Below are 19,148 nucleotides of genomic sequence, written 5' to 3'. Positions count from 1 at the left end.
CAACTAAATTTTGACAATTTTCTCTTACAATCTAAGGTGACATCTTCTAAGTGGCTTTCATTTTTTTCGTTTTCTTATTTCTCTGTATTCCAACACCACTTAGAAGATGCCACCTCATGTTGTAAGAAAAAGTTATCATAATTTAGTTGTCAAAATATCTTTGTTCTTACTTAACCTCAAATTTTAATTTACCTACAAATTCTAATTGACTTAAGAGTTATAATTGAGTTTCTTTATTCAATTTTACACTTGAGTTTAATTTGACTTACCTTTCTAATTAAAATTTAAACATGCACTAAGTTGGTAGGTATCAAAATCCTTGAATCACTCTTTCCATTACAATCAATTCCATTTTGTTGTATAGTCAAAATATTTTAATATAATTTAAAAAATAAATAATTAAAATAAAAATTCTATTGTTACTCAAGTTTTCATGAACTTTTAATTTGATAAATTAATGTTATTTATGGTTAACTATTATATTTTTTATTATAATTAACTCTTGTGTCTCCTTTTTCTACCTACAAATACCACTTAGGTGAATGGAGAAAGACACAATAAACACTATAGTTGTCTCAAAAAGTGTTATTCTTTTCTTCTTTATACTATCTGTTAAAACAGTGGTGTTTATAAAAGGTTTAGAGATCCTTCGCTACACTCGATTTTTCATTTTCTATTATTGATATAAGAATTGTTGGACCTGATTAATATTCTCTGATTCATATATATGTCTTAGCATTATTATTGCTTTAATAATTATTATTATATTCATTTTATTATTATTATTAGTATTATTTTGTTTATTCAGTTTTATAACATTCTTAGAGGGAAAACCTTATTCTTTTCTAGAATTAAAGACAATGTATAGCATAAGATCGAAAACATTCTTTATGAACTAATGTGTTTGTTATAGTTATAATTAAATTAGTATCAACTAAGCCTAAAAATTTGTGTATAATTGTTTCTATTTCTATTGATAACAATAAATTAACTATGGATAAATAAAATTCTAGCTCACTGAATAATTTTTTGTGATGTCTAAAGTTAATGTTTTTCTTATTATATTAATTTATGCTTTAACATCTTCTACTCTTACAATTGATAAAGATGTTTTATACTTCTTATACATTTTAAGTTTTTGTATGAAAAAAATTATGAAATATTTGTCATATTAAAATTACTATTGAGTTATAGAAAACACTTGAATTAAACTATGCATTTGCAACGAAAAAAAAGTTTAGCTTTTTATTTATATGAAAAAATGATCGATAATAAATGTATTTTTTATTAGATTTATGAATTTAAAAATATTTTTTATGACATGAAATTAAAATGAATTATTTGAGAATTTAAAAATATTGTTTATGACACGAAATTAAAAAGAATTATTTGACATCATGCTTATGATCATGTGTGTGTTGATAAATATAAAATCTTCATATCAAAAATTAAGGGGATGGTCAAGTAAAATTAAACTTGTCTTTTAGATTTTTTTTTAAAAAATGAGTTTTTGAATTTAGAAACTTCCTTGTTGTTCAAGTTATGAAGTTTTTTTTTAGCGCAATAGTATTATTATTTCTAGGCATGTGTTTTTGTTGGTAAATGATATAGTTGTGAAGATATGTTTGAATTAAGTACTTTTATCTTGTTATATTTAAAGTTTCTAGTAAAAATGTCAATGAAATTGACATATGAGAATGAGAGACAAATTTATTAGAAACTTAAATCCTCATGGTATTATTTCTCTTGACTAAGTCATGTCAGAAAGAAATATTGCAGATCTGCTTATCAAAAGGTTGATGCATCAACAAGTATGTAGTCGAGGGGAATAACAATGAAGTTCATAAATTAGTTGCAACAATGGACACTCATCTCCACGTGAAGGTGATCCCATGGAATGAAGTTCAATGGGTACCAACGAAGTTGTTGTTGTTGTTGACTAAAGTACACCAACTAATTTGATTGAATGATTAAATTTTATGTCTTCTCATTCCTATGAAGAGGTGTACTATAAATTGTGGCAATAAGTAGGTTGAGGTATGTGCATTAAGATGCTTATTTTTTAAAATACCTCTTAATAAACCTAATGACAATTATTGTAGGGGTGTGAGTCACAAACCACTATGAGAGTTTACCTAGTGAGTGTGATGGTGGGGTCGCCATTTTGAGACATGAGTAAGTCTCTAAGTGACACTCATGAAACAAGATATATGTCATGCACAAGGCCGTAACGTGCACCCACTAAACCTATAATGAAGATCGATATTGTATGTTTTATTTACTAAAACCCGATCATAGGAGATGTAGTCTAAGACAATCAAGTTTCTGCATTTTCTCGGGTGGAAGTTTATAAGCACTAGGTGTAAGGCTCAAACCTGGAAGGTTCCTTATGCTAAATTATAAATATTTTGTTTTAAAAGATAATATATTTTGTTTTATTTTATTTTAAAATTATGTGGGGGATTGTTGGAAATATTTTAATATAATTTAAAAAATATATAATTAAAATAAAAATCCTATTATTACTCAAGTTTTCATGAACTTTTAATTTGATGGGTTAATGTTATTTATGTTAACAACTATATTTTTTATTATAATTGACTCTTGTGTCTCCCTTTTCTACCTATAAATACCACTTAGGTGCATGGAGAAAAACGCAACAAACACTAGAGTTGTCTCTAGAGATGGCAAATAAACCCGTCCCCGTGGGTATTGTCCGAACCCGTCCCCGTTTTGACGGGGAATCCCCGCATTGACTGGGTATGGGTATGGGTATGGGGAATCCCCGACTTTTTCAGTTGGGTATGGGGATGGGTATGGGGATGTACATATACCCGCCATAATACCCGTCCCCGCCATATCTTCATTCTCATTTAAATTATTAAAATATTCACAATTAATCAAGTAACCCATATATATATATATATATATATATATATATATATATATATATATTCTATTTTTTATTTCTTTTAATTATTTCATTTGTCATTAAACTCATTCTCATCTCCAATATATTTTTTATCTTATCATAACTTTTATGTAATTATGTTAAAATAATGTATGTTAATAAAAAAAAATTATGCCTTACATTTGAATATTTATATTATTTTTTAATATTTTTATTTATTATAAATTTTCCTTTCACATGATAATGTTTATACTCTCAATTTAAGGTAATATAAAAAAAATTCTTTACTTATTCTTATTATTATTATTAATTTTTGTTTAATTTGAAGAACTCTTTTGTTTCATTAAAATAATTTTCGTTATTTTTCAACCATTAAGTATATATGTTGATATTTGAAAAGTTTTCTTAGTTCTCTGAGATATTTTTCGTCTTATCATACCTTAGTTATACATTTGATTTCCTTTGTGTGATTTTTTTCGATAGTCTCTCAAATTATTTCTAAAACACACATTTGTTAGTTTTTTAATATTTTTATTTATTGTTTTTATTTTCATCATGTAGAATAATATATCATAATGTAATTGTTTCACTTTAAATTCTGTTTGAAGTGGTTAAAATTATATATATATATATATATATATATATATATATAATGATATTTAGGAATAGTATATAATAATTCACTACAAGAAAAGATGAAATGGTGACTGATTTAGTCAGTAACCCATATCAGTCACTGTTTTTCGTCATTGGTGGTAGTAGTTGATTTATTGTCTAAATTAGTGACTGATTCAATGATCGAATCGGTACTTGATTTAGTGACCAATTTAATTACTAATTTATTTGTAATTTAATGACAAATTTTTTGGTCACTAATGATATTTCTATTTATTTTTAACCACTTCAAACATAATTTAATAATTAGTTCTCTAAGGTTTTTTTCATTTTATCATACCTTAATTATACATTTGATTTCCTTTGTGCGATTTATTTCGATAGTCTCTCAAATTATTTCTAAAACACACATTTGTTAGTTTTTTAATATTTTTATTTATTGTTTATTTTCATCATGTAGAATAAAATTTTTCGATATATTCTATCTAATTATTTGTTATTTTATAACTCACTATTAATCATACTGTAATTTTTTTTACTTTAATTGTATAAATAACTTTTATTTACTACAATATAAAAATTTAATGTAATTTCTATGAATATTTTTTTGTCACTATGCAACATATATTGAAGTTCAAAAGATACAAAATTTATGTCAAAATTTTATTATTATGTTTATTATTTATTTTTTGTGTTATTTTGATCAAGTGATGTATTATAACTTTTTATTAGTGTATAAAAAAGAGATTCATTATAATTTAAAAAATTGAAGTAAACAAATATTTAAAATATATTTTAATTTGAATATTTGTTCTTTGTGTCATTTTGATCAAGTGATATATTATAACTTTTATTAGTGTATAAAAAAGAGATTCATTAGAATTTAAAAAATTGAAGTAAACAAACATTTAAAATATATTTTAATTTGAATATTTGTTTTCCTTTTATACTTTTTTGAAATATTTTTTAATTTTATCAACTAAGTTCATCAATGTTGTAGTTTGCAAATTTAATAAATGTTTTGGTTCACATGAAATTTTATTTGGTATTCTAATATAAAATATAAACAATTATAATTTATTTTAATGTATTTGGCATCGAATAAAATCCTCCTAATATTGAATATTTCATAATATTATGTTTTCTTTACCGTAATTTTTTTTCTTTTATAAAAATTAATATTGAAGTAGTTAGAACATGGGTACGGGTATGGGTACGAGATTATACCCGTTACCCGGTGGGGATGGGGATGAGAAAAAAGTTTGATACCCGTTGGGTTTGGGTATGGGGATGGGGATGAATTTTTTATGCGGGGATGGGTATGGGATAGTGAAACCCGTCCCCGCCCCGCCCCGTTGCCATCCCTAGTTGTCTCATAAGTATTCTTCTTTTCTTTTCTATATTATCTCTTAAAACAATAGTATTCATAAGGTTCAGAGATCCTTCGCTATACTCGATTGATCTGACGGGTTGTTTTATCTTGGGAGAGAAACACATATGATTTTGTTTTGCCCGGTGCAATATGAACACTTTCTCTCTAAGGACAGCGTTATGCATGTCTTAGTCCAGGATATTTCTACTCCTTTTCTTATTTATCTTTTATCTATTATTGATATATAAAATTGTTAGGCTTGATTAATATTCTCTAATTCATATATATATATATATATATATATATATATATATATCTTAATTTTATTATTGCCTTAATAATAATAATAATAATAATAATTATTATTATTATTATTATTATTTTGTTAAATATTTTTCTAACATTGTCATCATGAAGACTAAAACCAGAAAAGATAATATTGTGAGATAAAGTAAACAAATTTGAAAAGTTCTAATGTTTGCTTTCTATTGTCTGCATGTTTACATTATATAAGTCTTTGTATTTGCATTATGTTCGTTCTAGTCAAAACTAAAACACTATGAAATAAAAAAGTGACTACATGCTTTGAATTATGTATCTGTATATTGTGTCTCCATCAATTTCTCCACCATTTTCTCTTGTTATTTTTATTTATAATGATAAAGTATATATATATATATATATATATATATATATATATATATATATATTCTTAAATATACAAATATATGTATATTTTAAAGTTGAAGCATGAAGATCTTGATAATCAAATCTACGAGTAGAAGCTTAGATCTTACATATCGCAAAGCTTTATATATTTAAAAGTTTTGTAAACCACTTTAACTCGCATGATTGAGCTAGCCTAATTAAATTACACCAGCTCTTTGAACTTAAAAGAACTTGCTCCAAACTTCCTTTTTTTCAAATATCTTACAATTCTTATCTTCCAATAATTCTAACAAGGTTGCTGCATAAATTAGGATAATACGTGTTAAGTATAGCAGGTCTCATGAGGACATATAAATCAATAATCTCCCTAACCTAGAAGGCTACAAGTACTTCAGGACTTTACCTTTAAAGATGGCTAAATTATAAATTTGTTGTAGGTTTAATTATTGTTTGAGTTCCTGGTAAATTTAAAAGGTTTTAATTGAGTCTCTAATAAATTTTTGTGATTTATTGAATTCTCGGTGTTTTAAAATTTTTCAATTAAATCCCTTCGGTTAGATGTTTATGTTAATTTTGTGATTTATTGTGAAAGTGCAATATAACTATCACATCACAAAGTTAACAACAACATTTAACGTTATGTACTCAATTGAAATTCTTTTAAAATTTTAAGGAATGGACTCATTTGAAATTCTTTTAAAATTTTAAGGACTCAGAATACCACACAGATCTATTAGAGACTCAATTGAAAGTTTCCAAATTTATCAGGAATTCAAAGTTTTTGTTCTATAGAAAAGGTTTAGACTTTACTTCCACTAAACTTGTTTGATAAATGATCTCGAGCAGGACCAAACCTTTGTTATGATCGGGAGAGTAATGGCTCTTTCTTCCTCTCTTGTCTCGTACCTTCATATGTTTTCTACCTTTTCTTTCTATCTCAATTTTTATCCTCAATCTCTTATCCTTTTCAAAATTAAATTACATACGAGGAAGTTACAGAGTTAAGAAACGTTTTGGATCGATCAAGTGTTTCTTTTGAGTAGATTAGCTTTCAAAGTTTTTACTACAATAGGAATTTGTTTCTAATTAATTAGTGACCAATGTAGAGACCAAATATAATTTTTTATTCATGATAGTGACTATTTTAGTAACAAGTAATTTTTTATTTTGTAAAATGATATCTAAATTTATTGTTATAGTGACTAACAACTTCTAACCATAAAATTGATTGTTAATGAGACATTTTCTTGTAGAAGGATATCTCATTTCTTGATGTCATGACTCAAACAATGAAACATGGTCTAGTCAAGACACTCATTTAAAGAACACTATAAAGAAAAAAGTTAATGTAATTTTTCACCCGCTTCAATCACCTTCCTTATTAGTTACCTTCCTTATTAGTTAGTCGTTCACACTTCACAAGATAAATATTAGTACTGAATTCTACAATACAACTTGATTCATTAATTAATTGAATCATAAAATTTAAATAGCATGTTAATTGTGGAGCATATAACAAATTATCAAGTTTGAATCCTCGTGACAACACTACACTCCAATCTTAGTTTAATTTTGTTGTGTTTTTATTTGACAATCTCATCAAATAATATTTCACTTTTTCATATTTCTTTTTTATCATAAGAAAATAAATATATTAAACGAAAGCAATTGGATTGTCTCAACTCAATCCATATATAATCTCTTTTTTTTCTCAAATTTCTTGAAATAGAAAGTCACTCGTCACATAATTTGAGGTTCATGTAGAAATCTAACTAAGAGTCACATCTTCAAATAATACCATGTAATTGGAAAAGAATAACGAGATGATACATCATATCATATGTGCCCTTTTTTGTCATCAATCTCTTTTCTTTTCTCCTTCTCCGTTAACCATTATCTTTTGCAGAAATTAAAGGTATTGTCAACATTTAAAATAGGCTACAAATAAAAAGTCTTTTCATAACATATATATATATATATATATATATATATATATATATATATATATAATGTTCCAATTTGGATAACTTTTAAAAAATAATTAAACTTATGAGATGTTCAAATCCATGAACACGATCATATGCTATCATTAAATGTGAGCCTTCAGTGTCAATATAACCAATGTATAGTTCTCGTTGTATTCATGAACCGGGCTATTAAAGATACCACCGATTAAATATCTTCAAATATAAAAAAAAAAAAAAATCAAGTCAAAAAGATATCAAGAGCAAGCTACTGTTATGATTAATTATTCGATATATTGAAATAATCATACTGAATTTATTCCTTTTATTATAATTGACGAAAAAATAAGTTCAATTTTTATTAATAGGAAAGTTGAACTCACGATATCTTTCACTATTTCTTTTAAATTTACAAAATCAATTTTATTTTTTTAAATTGTTAGGAGAGGAAATCAAACTTACAGTTTTATCCCACTTAATTCCCTTAATTCCATGTGACAACTAAACTACCTTGTCACTCTTACTTTTTTTAGTAAGGGTAAGAATGTTTCTAGCAAACCATTAAAAATAAAAAATAAAAAACTTGTTTGGTTTATATATAAAAAGAATAGTGATATAGTAATTTTTAAAATGATTTCAAAACAAATATCTTCCATTTTAAGTTTACAAAACTAAAACATTAATATATCTTTATGTTGTATTTAGATGGAAAAATTTAAGAAAGTAATTCATTTATTTGGAGAATTTAAAATTCTTCGAAGTAAAATGACTTGCTTGAATGAGGAAATTAAAAGAAAATTGAAATTAATAATTTTAAGATGGTATATCAAATAAATAAAATAATAGAATTTAAAATTCATTTAAAAAAGAATAAATTCCACAAGTTGTTTTATTCCTCAAGATGAAAAAATTCCAAAAGTTTGACTCATTTCGACCTTGAGCTCAAGTCAAATGATCTCGACGTCTAGCCCACGCCAACTTGGCTACACTATGGGTCTGAACTGACTTGGCTCGACCTTCAGTCAGACAAAATTTGAGTCGATTAGTCCTTGGCCAATGGTCGAGTTGAATGGAGTGAAGTCGAAAGTCAACCCGAGTTACCCAAGGTGACGGTTGAGCCATGTTGGTCTACATCGAACCGAAAGTCAAGCCAAATCAAAATTAACTAAAGGTCAAGATGATTCTGTCCAGGACAAAGGTCAAATTGAGTCAGTTCGGACTGAAGGTCAAACCGAGTCTGTCTAGGACGAAAGTTTAGCCGAGTTGGCCTGGGACGAACATTGAATTGAGTCATCTTAGTCATAGTCGAGCTGAGTCAACTAAGGGCAAAGCTCGAGCCGAGCTAGCCACTGTGGAGGTTTGAGTTGAGTTGACCTAGGCCATAGGTCGAGTAAAGTCATCTAGTGTCAAAAGTCGAGAAGAGTCGGTCTAGGTTGAAGGTCGAGTCGAGTCTGTCCAGGGTGAACGTCAAGCTTTATTGGCTTGGGCAGAGTCGAATCGAGTCGACCCAGACTGAAGGTCAAGTCGAGTTAACCCAAGTCCATTGTCGAGCCGAGTCAACTTAGGATTATCGAGCCAAATCGTCCCGAGCTAAAATGTAGATGAGTCGTGTCGGATGGAAGGTCGAGCTAACTCGGGTAAAGTTGAATTTGGCTTAGAATAGAAATGAAATTGCTTTATCCAAACAAGAAAATTAAAATCTAAGACATTTTAATTACTTCATCTAAACAAACTATTTAAGAAATGAAAAGAATTTAATTGCAAATACTTCAGATACTATATATTTAAATTTTTTAGAATTATTAAAATCCCTCGTCCAAGGTTAAGTTATTTCTTTCATCTTTCCATTAAGTATGTTCCTTTTTTATACTTTAACATCTAGCTTCTTTACTCTTTCAATTTGAAAAATTGTTTAGGAAATTGTTTTCAAAACAATGTTAAAAATATAAATAAAAAACAAAGGCAACTGACACACTCAGATCCTTTTAAATTTATAAAAATGAAAAATGATTTTTTAATTACTAAATTTTGACAACTTTCTCTTACAACCTTAAATGACATCTTCTAAGTAGTTTTCCACTTTTTTATTTTCTCATTCTCAATATTTCAAAACCATTTAGAAGATGACATCTCATGTTGTAAGAGAAAGTTGTCAAAATTTAGTAGTCAAAATATAATTTTTCTGTAAAAATTACTAGAGTTGCATTCGTTTAAAAGGAATCAAACACACTTCTAAACAATAAACTCTATTGTCTATGCATAAAGAAATAAAAGGGAGGAAACAATAAGGAAAAAGATATCACGAATTATCGTGTAATCCTAAAGGGGATTTTGCCTATATACGTGTGTCATCAAAACAAAACTTATTAAAAAGTGAATACACATTATTATAGAATAAAAATAATACATATCTTATTGTGTTTTTTATTTGACATCACTTTTAATATAAAAATGTAAAAGATATAACATTTTTAATATAAAAATTGAGATATCTCGATAATATTGTTCATATAAAAATTATATCATTTTTAACATAAAATCTTAAAAATTTAAAATTTATAGATTTTATTTTTCTTATATATTACTTCTACTTAGTACCAAACTTTTGATTCATATCTAGATTCCTAACGCTTCCAAACATAAACATGTATATGAAATAGATTTTTTTGTTGTTTTTTTTTATTATAGCCTGAGTTATATAACCGAAGTATGAACATGAAAAAGATATTGAAAACAACCTGAAAGCGAAGGTATTATGTTAAGTTCGGTTCACGAGGATTTGAAGGCTGGTTTTTCTCTTATTTAGATAATAAAGTTTTTTCAAGATAACATGAAATTAAATTCACACCACATGCTCTTCTCCAAAATAATATTTATTAAACTGGATTATACATCATGAATTCATACGTGCTGATAATAATTTATGTTGCAGAACATAAGTATTTTATTTTTCGGCTTAAATACTTTATCGGTCCCAATTTTGTAAGTTTTGTTTCGATTGATCATATTTTTTTAAATGTTTAAAATGGTCCTAATTTTTGTAAATTATAGTTAATTTGGTCCTTTTTACATACGTCATTCAAATTATTAACAGGAGGTGAACAATAACTGTCACGTCAGCATTGTGACACATGACAGTGTCAGTGCCATGTGTCATGCTAGTGTCACTACCATGTGTAAGTTAGTGTTATTCTCACGTGTCAGTGTCTCGTGACTTATATTCAATTCGGTCATAATTTTTGTTAATTTTGTTCAATTTAGTCTCAATTTTTGTTATGTTTGTTCAAATCAGACCCAATTTTGCCTCTCTCCAAATTGACCAAATTTAATCTCTATATAGATGTTATACTAAAATTTTTATTTTTATTAAAATTTAAATTTATACTAAGAATTTTCCTTATCATTCAAAAAATAATAAAGAATTTTCCTTCTAATTTTAAAAATAATAAAGAACTTTCCTTCTAATTTATAAAAAAAAAATTAAGACATTTTCTTAATATTTAAAAAATAATGAAGAAATTTCTTTTTAATTTTAAAAACAATGAAAAATTTATCCTCTAATTTTAAACTAACTTTAACCATATTTTTTATGTAGCAAAAATCAAACATATATATAATAATTTCCTTCCAAAAGTATAGTTAGGTTTGGTATAAAAATAATAAAATAAATATTTAAAATAAATGTGAATTTTAATAAAAAAAAAATTCAGTATAACATTTATATAAAAATTAAATTTGGTCAATTTGGAGGAAGACAAAATTGGGACTGAATTGAACAAAAATAACAAAAATTGGGACTCAATTGAACAAAATTAACAAAAATTGGGACCGAATTGAATATAAGTCACGAAACACTAACATGTAGCAATGACACTAAGTTGACACATGGCAATGACACAGGCTTGACACGTGGCAGTAACATTGCCAAGTGTTACAATGGTGACTTGACATGTAGACAACATTTTTAAAATTAAAAAATTTTAATATTTTAATATTTTAAAAAATTAAAAAAAAACATAAAATGACACGTGACAATTACTGTTTATCTCTCTCTAATGATTTAAACAACGTTTATAAAAACGACCAAATTACTTACAATTTAAAAAGTAAAATCATTTTAAACATTTCAAAAAATAGGACCAACCAAAATAAAATTTCCGAAAATTTAACTAATAAAGTATTTAAGTCTTATGTTTATTACATCTACGAAAAGTGGTCAAGTTAATAAACATGACTATACTTGATCTTTAATTAAAATATTTTAATATAAAATGAATGAATATTTTTTAATTTATTTTATATATTTATTACGATAAAGTCAAAATGGATAGATCAACTCATTATTTTATAACATTATAAATAAAGTGTTCATTATTTTACTAAAGATCATTATAAAGATAGTAGGTGAAAATTAAAATTAAAGTATCAATCAATTGCAGTCCTTTGTTATGACTAAGAGGGTCATGGTCTCCCAAATTTTTTTGCATTTATATAATTTAATATATAATTTTAAAAATATTTTTTAAAATTAATATTTGTAATATATTTTATGTATTTGATATTCTATAATTTTTTTTATACATCTATATCTATATATAAGGTAAAGTCTTTTTTTCTCTATATCTATTTTTCAATTTTACCTTTTAAATATTTTTTAAATAAAATTAATTATTTTATTGATATTATCTTTTAAGTGATCATTTGTTTAATTTAATCCTTTTTTTATTTGATTATTTTCTTAAACTTAATCATTATAAATGAAAACTAATTATAGGAAAATTATTAAAATTATTTATATTTAATTTTATAATTATAATAATAACAATAATTATAATTTTTTATTTTTTATTTTTTATTATCATAAAAAAGTAAAGACAATAGTTTTACTAGTTTGTATAAAAATTATGGGATTACGCTTTTGGTTTTTATTTTTGTTCAAAAATATCAATTTGTCCTCCAATTTTTTTTATTCTCAATTTGGTCTCAACTTTTGAAAAAATGATGCAATTTGGCCTTTTTTTCTGTTAAATTTCTTGAATCGGATCAACGTTTTTTCATCAAGATTGAAGTTTTGAATAAGGTTGATTTCCTTTGTTGGTGTAATTGACATAATCCTAGTGTCAATTTTGATGAAAAATCTTTGTTCCACTTTAAGAAATTTACCACAAAAAGGATTAAATTGCATTAATTTTTTTAAAATCGAGATCAAATTGAGACTGAAAAAAATTAGGGGATCAACTTGACATTTTTACATTTTTGGACGAAAAAATATACCAAAAAGGTAATTCAACCCAAATTTTGGCACCCTAAAATATTGGCCGAATCCTTTATTTTTTCTGATCTTTTCCAGTTTTGTTGAATTGTAAACACTTTGGTGGAAGTTTCTAAGTAGAGTGTTGGGTCTTAGGCGTGTGATACAGCTAGTAACTCACTTTCTAGGATAGGTAGTTCATTCCACTACAAAACGATTCCTTCCAAACTATCATATTTTGTGCATCCAGCTTTAAAGTTTTGCTTCATACACAACAAAGAATATCACAACACACCTAATCCATAAATTTTATGTATGAAAAAAGATTTCCCTTTTCTCACAATTATGTCTATAATAGTATTGCATCTTTTATGGCACAATTTTATTCAAGAATATGTTGGATTGTGTGCAATTCGAATAAATCCTATATTTTTTTTATAAATTCTTACATTTTTGTATAGTAAAAATAAGAAACAGAGAGAACTACTCTTCATTGATATTAAATGAATAATATCAAATACTATACACTCAATGAAAAACTTTACGAAACTAATAACATTGATAATTGAGATATTTAATAACATTAATCAATTATTAAAGCTATGAAATGATTTTAATTACAAGATTTAAATATACTTTTAGTTCTTCAATTTAACACAATTATTTTTCTTAGTCCTTAAAAGAATATGTAGAAATTATTAGTACTAAAAGAGCTGTCTTTTCATTTTTTTTTTCACTCCATTAGTTGTTATTTACCTGTTAAATGAAGACTATCACAAACTAGAATATGTGATTAATGAATCCATTGTAAAATAAAACAATTATTGAACATATGTGAGTTTTTATTTTTTATAAATTATTAGTAAAAGTTGACTACACAAGGAACTACATAGGTTTGTTTTCTTTGAGCAACAAATTGGTCGACAAGTTTTTTTTTTTTATCAGAGGATTGTGATCAAGCAAGAAGTCATGAGTTTATTTTCTCAAAGAAAAAAAGAAGAAAAAATTTGTTACATAAATGATGAAGTGTGTAATTATTAATCAATTATAGGTTGTAGTTAGTAACTTGTCTCCTGTTTGTTAAAAAAATACTAACGGGATAACTTAGTATTTTTATATAATTTTATATATAAAAAAACAAAAAATAATTATATATTTTTAGAGGGATAATTTATTCTATACATGGCTAAAACTTATTGTGTCAAATTGTGACCTGATTAAAATATAAATTAGGGTAAGAAAAGTCATATCATTCATATGCATTTAAATAATAAAAGACAACATTCTTACCATTTATAATAATTTTTGTGATTAAATGTGAACGGTAAAAATTTCGTATCCATAGTATATTAAAAATAGTTTTAACCATACAAAAAACAATACCCTACAGTGAAATTATACGTTTATACTTAATATATATATAAAGATAGAAAGGAAGATAAAAAACACACAATTTTAGATCAGATAAACATGCAATATAAGAAAAAAAAAGAAAAAAAAATGCAAGCATCTATAACTAATGTCTCACTTGCTAAGGTGAATTAAACGACGAAGAAAGAAAAATGTTGACGGTGCCATAATTGGAATAAAATTGACATGTACATTATCATGTGTTGGAGATGTATTAGACAAATTGATGAAAATAAATATTGTGGCAAAGACAAAGAAGGAAACATTCCCAACAATAGAACATAAAAAATCACATAAAAAGAGGTTGTGCATATAAAAGGGTTTCTTTTAAGAAATGATGTGAAGCCTCATTTTCGATTATTTCTTCACTTATTCTATACCTTTCATGGGATAAGATGCCTTCTGCTTAACCTCTTTTATTCTTCACATCGTACCTTCAAACAATCTCGTGGTCTAGGCTCCACGTTAACAGTGAACTCGTCAGTTTCGTGAAACCAATAACGTTCGTTATTAACACCATATAGAACATGCATACATGCATGCATATTTTCTGAATATATTCTTTGTATATGTTAAGACATCAAGCATTTTGCATTTCATTATTTTTTTTCTTTTAAGTCATCGTTCCCTCAACTTTTCTTTTAAAATATATATATTTTTTCATTCTAAGTCGATAAAATTATTATCAATCACCATACATCAGAGATATTGTCTGTTTTGAAGTGTGTATTTTATCACAGTTCTATCTTTCAAAGATGTCTCGTAGGATGAAAGTGTAGAAAACAAACATGGGTCTATGCAATAAGGAACTTTAAACCTCGACTCTTAAACGATGTGAAACTATTGAGTGTAGTAAAAACAGTATAAACCGAAGAAGAAGTAGTTGAAGAATCGTATCCATCCCTGTGAGTTTCTGTGCTGAAATCAAATTGTGGCCATTAACAAAGATTCGAGCACATTAATTAGATCATTGTTCTTTTTGTTTTTGCACTTCCTCTCTAGCTATGAACTTCTAAAGGTGCATATATATGTAGGGAAAATTCGATATGTTGGATGACATGTGTGTGTGGGGTGGTCATTAGAGAGTGAACATGTGAATCAAACAAGCATCACTTGCTCAGATTTTGTTTTGCCATTTTTCATGCTAAACTTGTTCGATCTTTTCGCATTATTATTCAGTGAGTTTCTTGGAAGGTTATTATTACATGCCTCGTCAATGGTTCCACCGTTCAAAAAGTTGCAATGCAAAAAATAATAATGCACACACTCGATCGTGTTAGACGGGGAAATTTGCATTTGCCCATGGAATAAAAAATTATTCACTTTATAACATGCATTGTATATAAACTACTAACGCAATGTGAATTCATATTATAATATCTATTATATGAAACAAAGTTGGCACACTACATGATGACCTGATAGCAATGACTTTTTTAGTATTAGTTAGCTTAAAATAACATCATCTCTAAGTTAAAACCCTAAAGTAATAATGGATTGTTTCTTTAATATATTTTTAATATATTGTTTAACTTTTTTATTTTTATTTAATAGACTCATACTCACATATGAATTATCTTACGCTACTTGTCCAGAGTAAGAGATGAATTTTGACGAATAATTTTAAAAATTAAAAATAATATATTCAACTTAAAGAATAATTTAAAGTTTTGATTATAAATTTGCAAAATTTTAATTGAGTTTCTAATATTTTTGTTATATTACATTGAGTATTTAATAAATTAATTTATTTCAATTGAATCATCGTTGTTAAATTCTTTTTATAACTTATGTGATGGTCAGGTGATCTACGCATTGTTATTTTAATGTCATCTGGTTGATTGTCGTCACATGTTATTTTTTTTATATTATTTTAAAATTTAATAATTTTATATTTAATTATTAAATTTTAAAATTATTAAATCATAAATTTTAAAATTATAAAATTTTAAATCTATAAAATAACATGTGGTACAATTAACCTAGTTATGATATGGTAAGATAATAACTATGTGAGACACTTAATTGTCTCATCATCCCTTCAACATAAACGTATAACAGGAACTCAATTGAATAATATAAATTTACTCTGTACTTAATATACCATAAAAATTTATTAGAAACCTAATTGAAAGTTCTCAAATTTATCATATACTTACACCTAGTGTAAATGTCTAGTATCAATCTCAAGTTACTAAAATTCATTACGAGAGGTGATGGCAAAATAACATTGATGAACTTCTTTACCTCTAACATGCGTATGGAATAATTACACCCTTTGTAATTATGAGCAACATTGACTCCTTATTATGCAATTAGAAAAAAAATATTGGGGTTGGACTTCCAACTATGTGTATAAAAATTCAACTTGCTCAAATCCAATATATCTCACTTAACCTAATTGTTGAAGGGTCTTTTAGATCATGAAAGAATAAAAATGTCATAGCCTTAAAAAGAGAGAAAAGAGAAAAAAAAAATTGTTGATATATTCATTGAGCTACCTCAGTAAAATTGTGATTTCGACTTCGTTCACCGTTACATCAAACTAAAATTTTGACATAAAATTTGTAATATATGGATATTTTATTTTAACTATTGGAATAGTAAATTAGATGTTTGTGATTAAAGAAAGTCTAACACTATTGTTCTATTATAATATTTATCTTTCTTTTGACTTTTCATATTTTAAAGCATTATTGTTTTCTATTTAACTCTCTTGTACATATATTTTATCTATTCTTGATTAAGTTTGTTTGATAGGTTTATGCATGTATTAAGAGAGTTTTCCACCGCTAAAAATATTGATATTCTTTTTATAATTAATTATTATTGTCATTTTCTATAATTGTTTTTCTTAGGAGAATTATTTTCACGGTAGTATTTTTTGTTTCGTTGTTCCATTCCCACATAATATTAAATGTTGAATTTGATGTCAGTTAGGAATGGATACTACGATATTAAGTTCCGCTGCTGCATAGAATAGTTATAAACGGTTGAGAAGGAGAATTAAGCATGGCATTGAAACAAAAATGTTGGTGATTCCTTGGTACCTGGATTTATGGTAGAAACATCTACTCAACATTACAGCATATAATCTAATCTTAGATTTCAAGCTAGGGCTTGCTTGCCATACAACTTTGCTCAATCATTTATTTACCTTCAAAAAAGGATTCTTCACAATATATTCCTTGATACCATTTGTAGCCACATTCTTTATTTGGACCAATTTCACGTGCCCTTCCATTAAACAAACGTTGTACCAGATTTATGTAAGAAATTGACGTTAAATTCACTCAATAACAAATATTATGTGTCGCCACTATTTTTGTTGTTTTCAATGAACAAGGTTTGAGCATGATTTAGTGGTTTCAAAAGTAGGGTTAGGCATATGCTTGATCGGCGCATAGGGTTTTGGTATAAACTTGATAACGACAACCACTAAGATTGAAGATCTCACTTTTAACAATAACCTAAAAAAACATTTACTTTAAGCAGACAAATATTTGATTGGGACATCCATTTGCCACCTGCGTCTGCTAACTTATTTTCCCTAATCTCACACTAATTTTAATTAGAATTAAATTAGTGTTGCAGAAGCCATACTTTGCTTTAGATCATATAGTTAAATCTCAATAACAATGTGTGTTGATTCCAATATTGAAAAATTTAGTGATGTAAAAAATATGGTGTGTACAAGAAGAGCACGAGTAAATATAGTTTGGGCACAAATCACCTTCTATAAAGGAATCAAAGAAAAAAAAAAACAATTTCACTACTTTCTCCTCTAATGACTAATTTTTTAAAAGGATGAAGTTTTTGTTGAAATTTCATTACAAAAAGAATTCAATAAATTATTTACATAATAAATGGGACTTTTTGTGTTTAGTGTATTAAAGGTTTTGAATGGAGGTGAAAAAAGATGGGTCCATTTGATAAAAAAAAAAAAAAATCAAACTCATATCTTAAAAAATATGGAGATTGAATCTTGGTGTCAATGATAGTGGTTATCTATCTGTAAGTAATTCAATAAACACATTTTGAGCTTTCAGGTCTCGAAATCCAACTGATCTAAATTTTTCTAATAAAAAAACATGATTTTATTTGGTTATTTTTCATACTTTTTAGTCAATTTCATATTGGCGACCCATAGAGAAACCTTTAATGGATCAAAACTAAATTTACGAGTGTTTCATTTTATTTTCAATAAAATCTGAATCTAGAATGTTTCATGTTCTTCATGCTTGTATTTTCCAATCATATAATTTTCTTTCGAAAATTTTATCACAGTTTTATTTTTCTAAGACTGGAAGATTTTGAAAACTTGTTCAGTTCAATTAATCAAATTTCCTTTTGTGTTATTTTCTTCCTTTCTTTATCTGTCATGTTAATTTATTTTGCAAAACAATTCGACATGTGTTAGACAATTAGAAAACAAATGAACCCAATTCCTTCCAGAATTCAGGCCGAAGATAACTTAGGTTAATTTGACGTCATAGATATTTAAATTAAAAAATATACATATACATCGGAACCCTCTACAAAATTCTCATTCCTAAATAAATTGAATTTTCAATTAATTGAATTAAATTGTGAATCTTTAAATTATTTTTCTCTGTTATATCAAAAAGTCTGAACACTGCACACTTGCAGTTTTAGCCAAACACAAGCGAATATTTTATCTGTCACAATTTGATAACTGTTAAGAACGAACTCACTTCAGAAACCCTAAACTATGTTGTTTGTAAACGTAAAATATTGGATTTAGACATAGTTTGTAAGATAAGATTTCCACCCTAAAATTATCTTATCTATAATTAATATCAAATCTCCAACAAACCTGAGATTTAGACATATATTTCAAGTTTAAAACTAAACATTTATAAATGACCCAATAACAAACTAATCATCAACGTAGACGTATATTTATTATTGCAAAAGTTTTGGATTCTTACCCTA

Source organism: Vigna unguiculata, chromosome 11, assembly GCF_004118075.2.
Source record: "Vigna unguiculata cultivar IT97K-499-35 chromosome 11, ASM411807v1, whole genome shotgun sequence".
Taxonomy (NCBI): domain Eukaryota; kingdom Viridiplantae; phylum Streptophyta; class Magnoliopsida; order Fabales; family Fabaceae; genus Vigna; species Vigna unguiculata.
The sequence above is the reverse complement of the archived record's forward strand: the minus strand, read 5'-3'. Positions refer to the sequence as shown.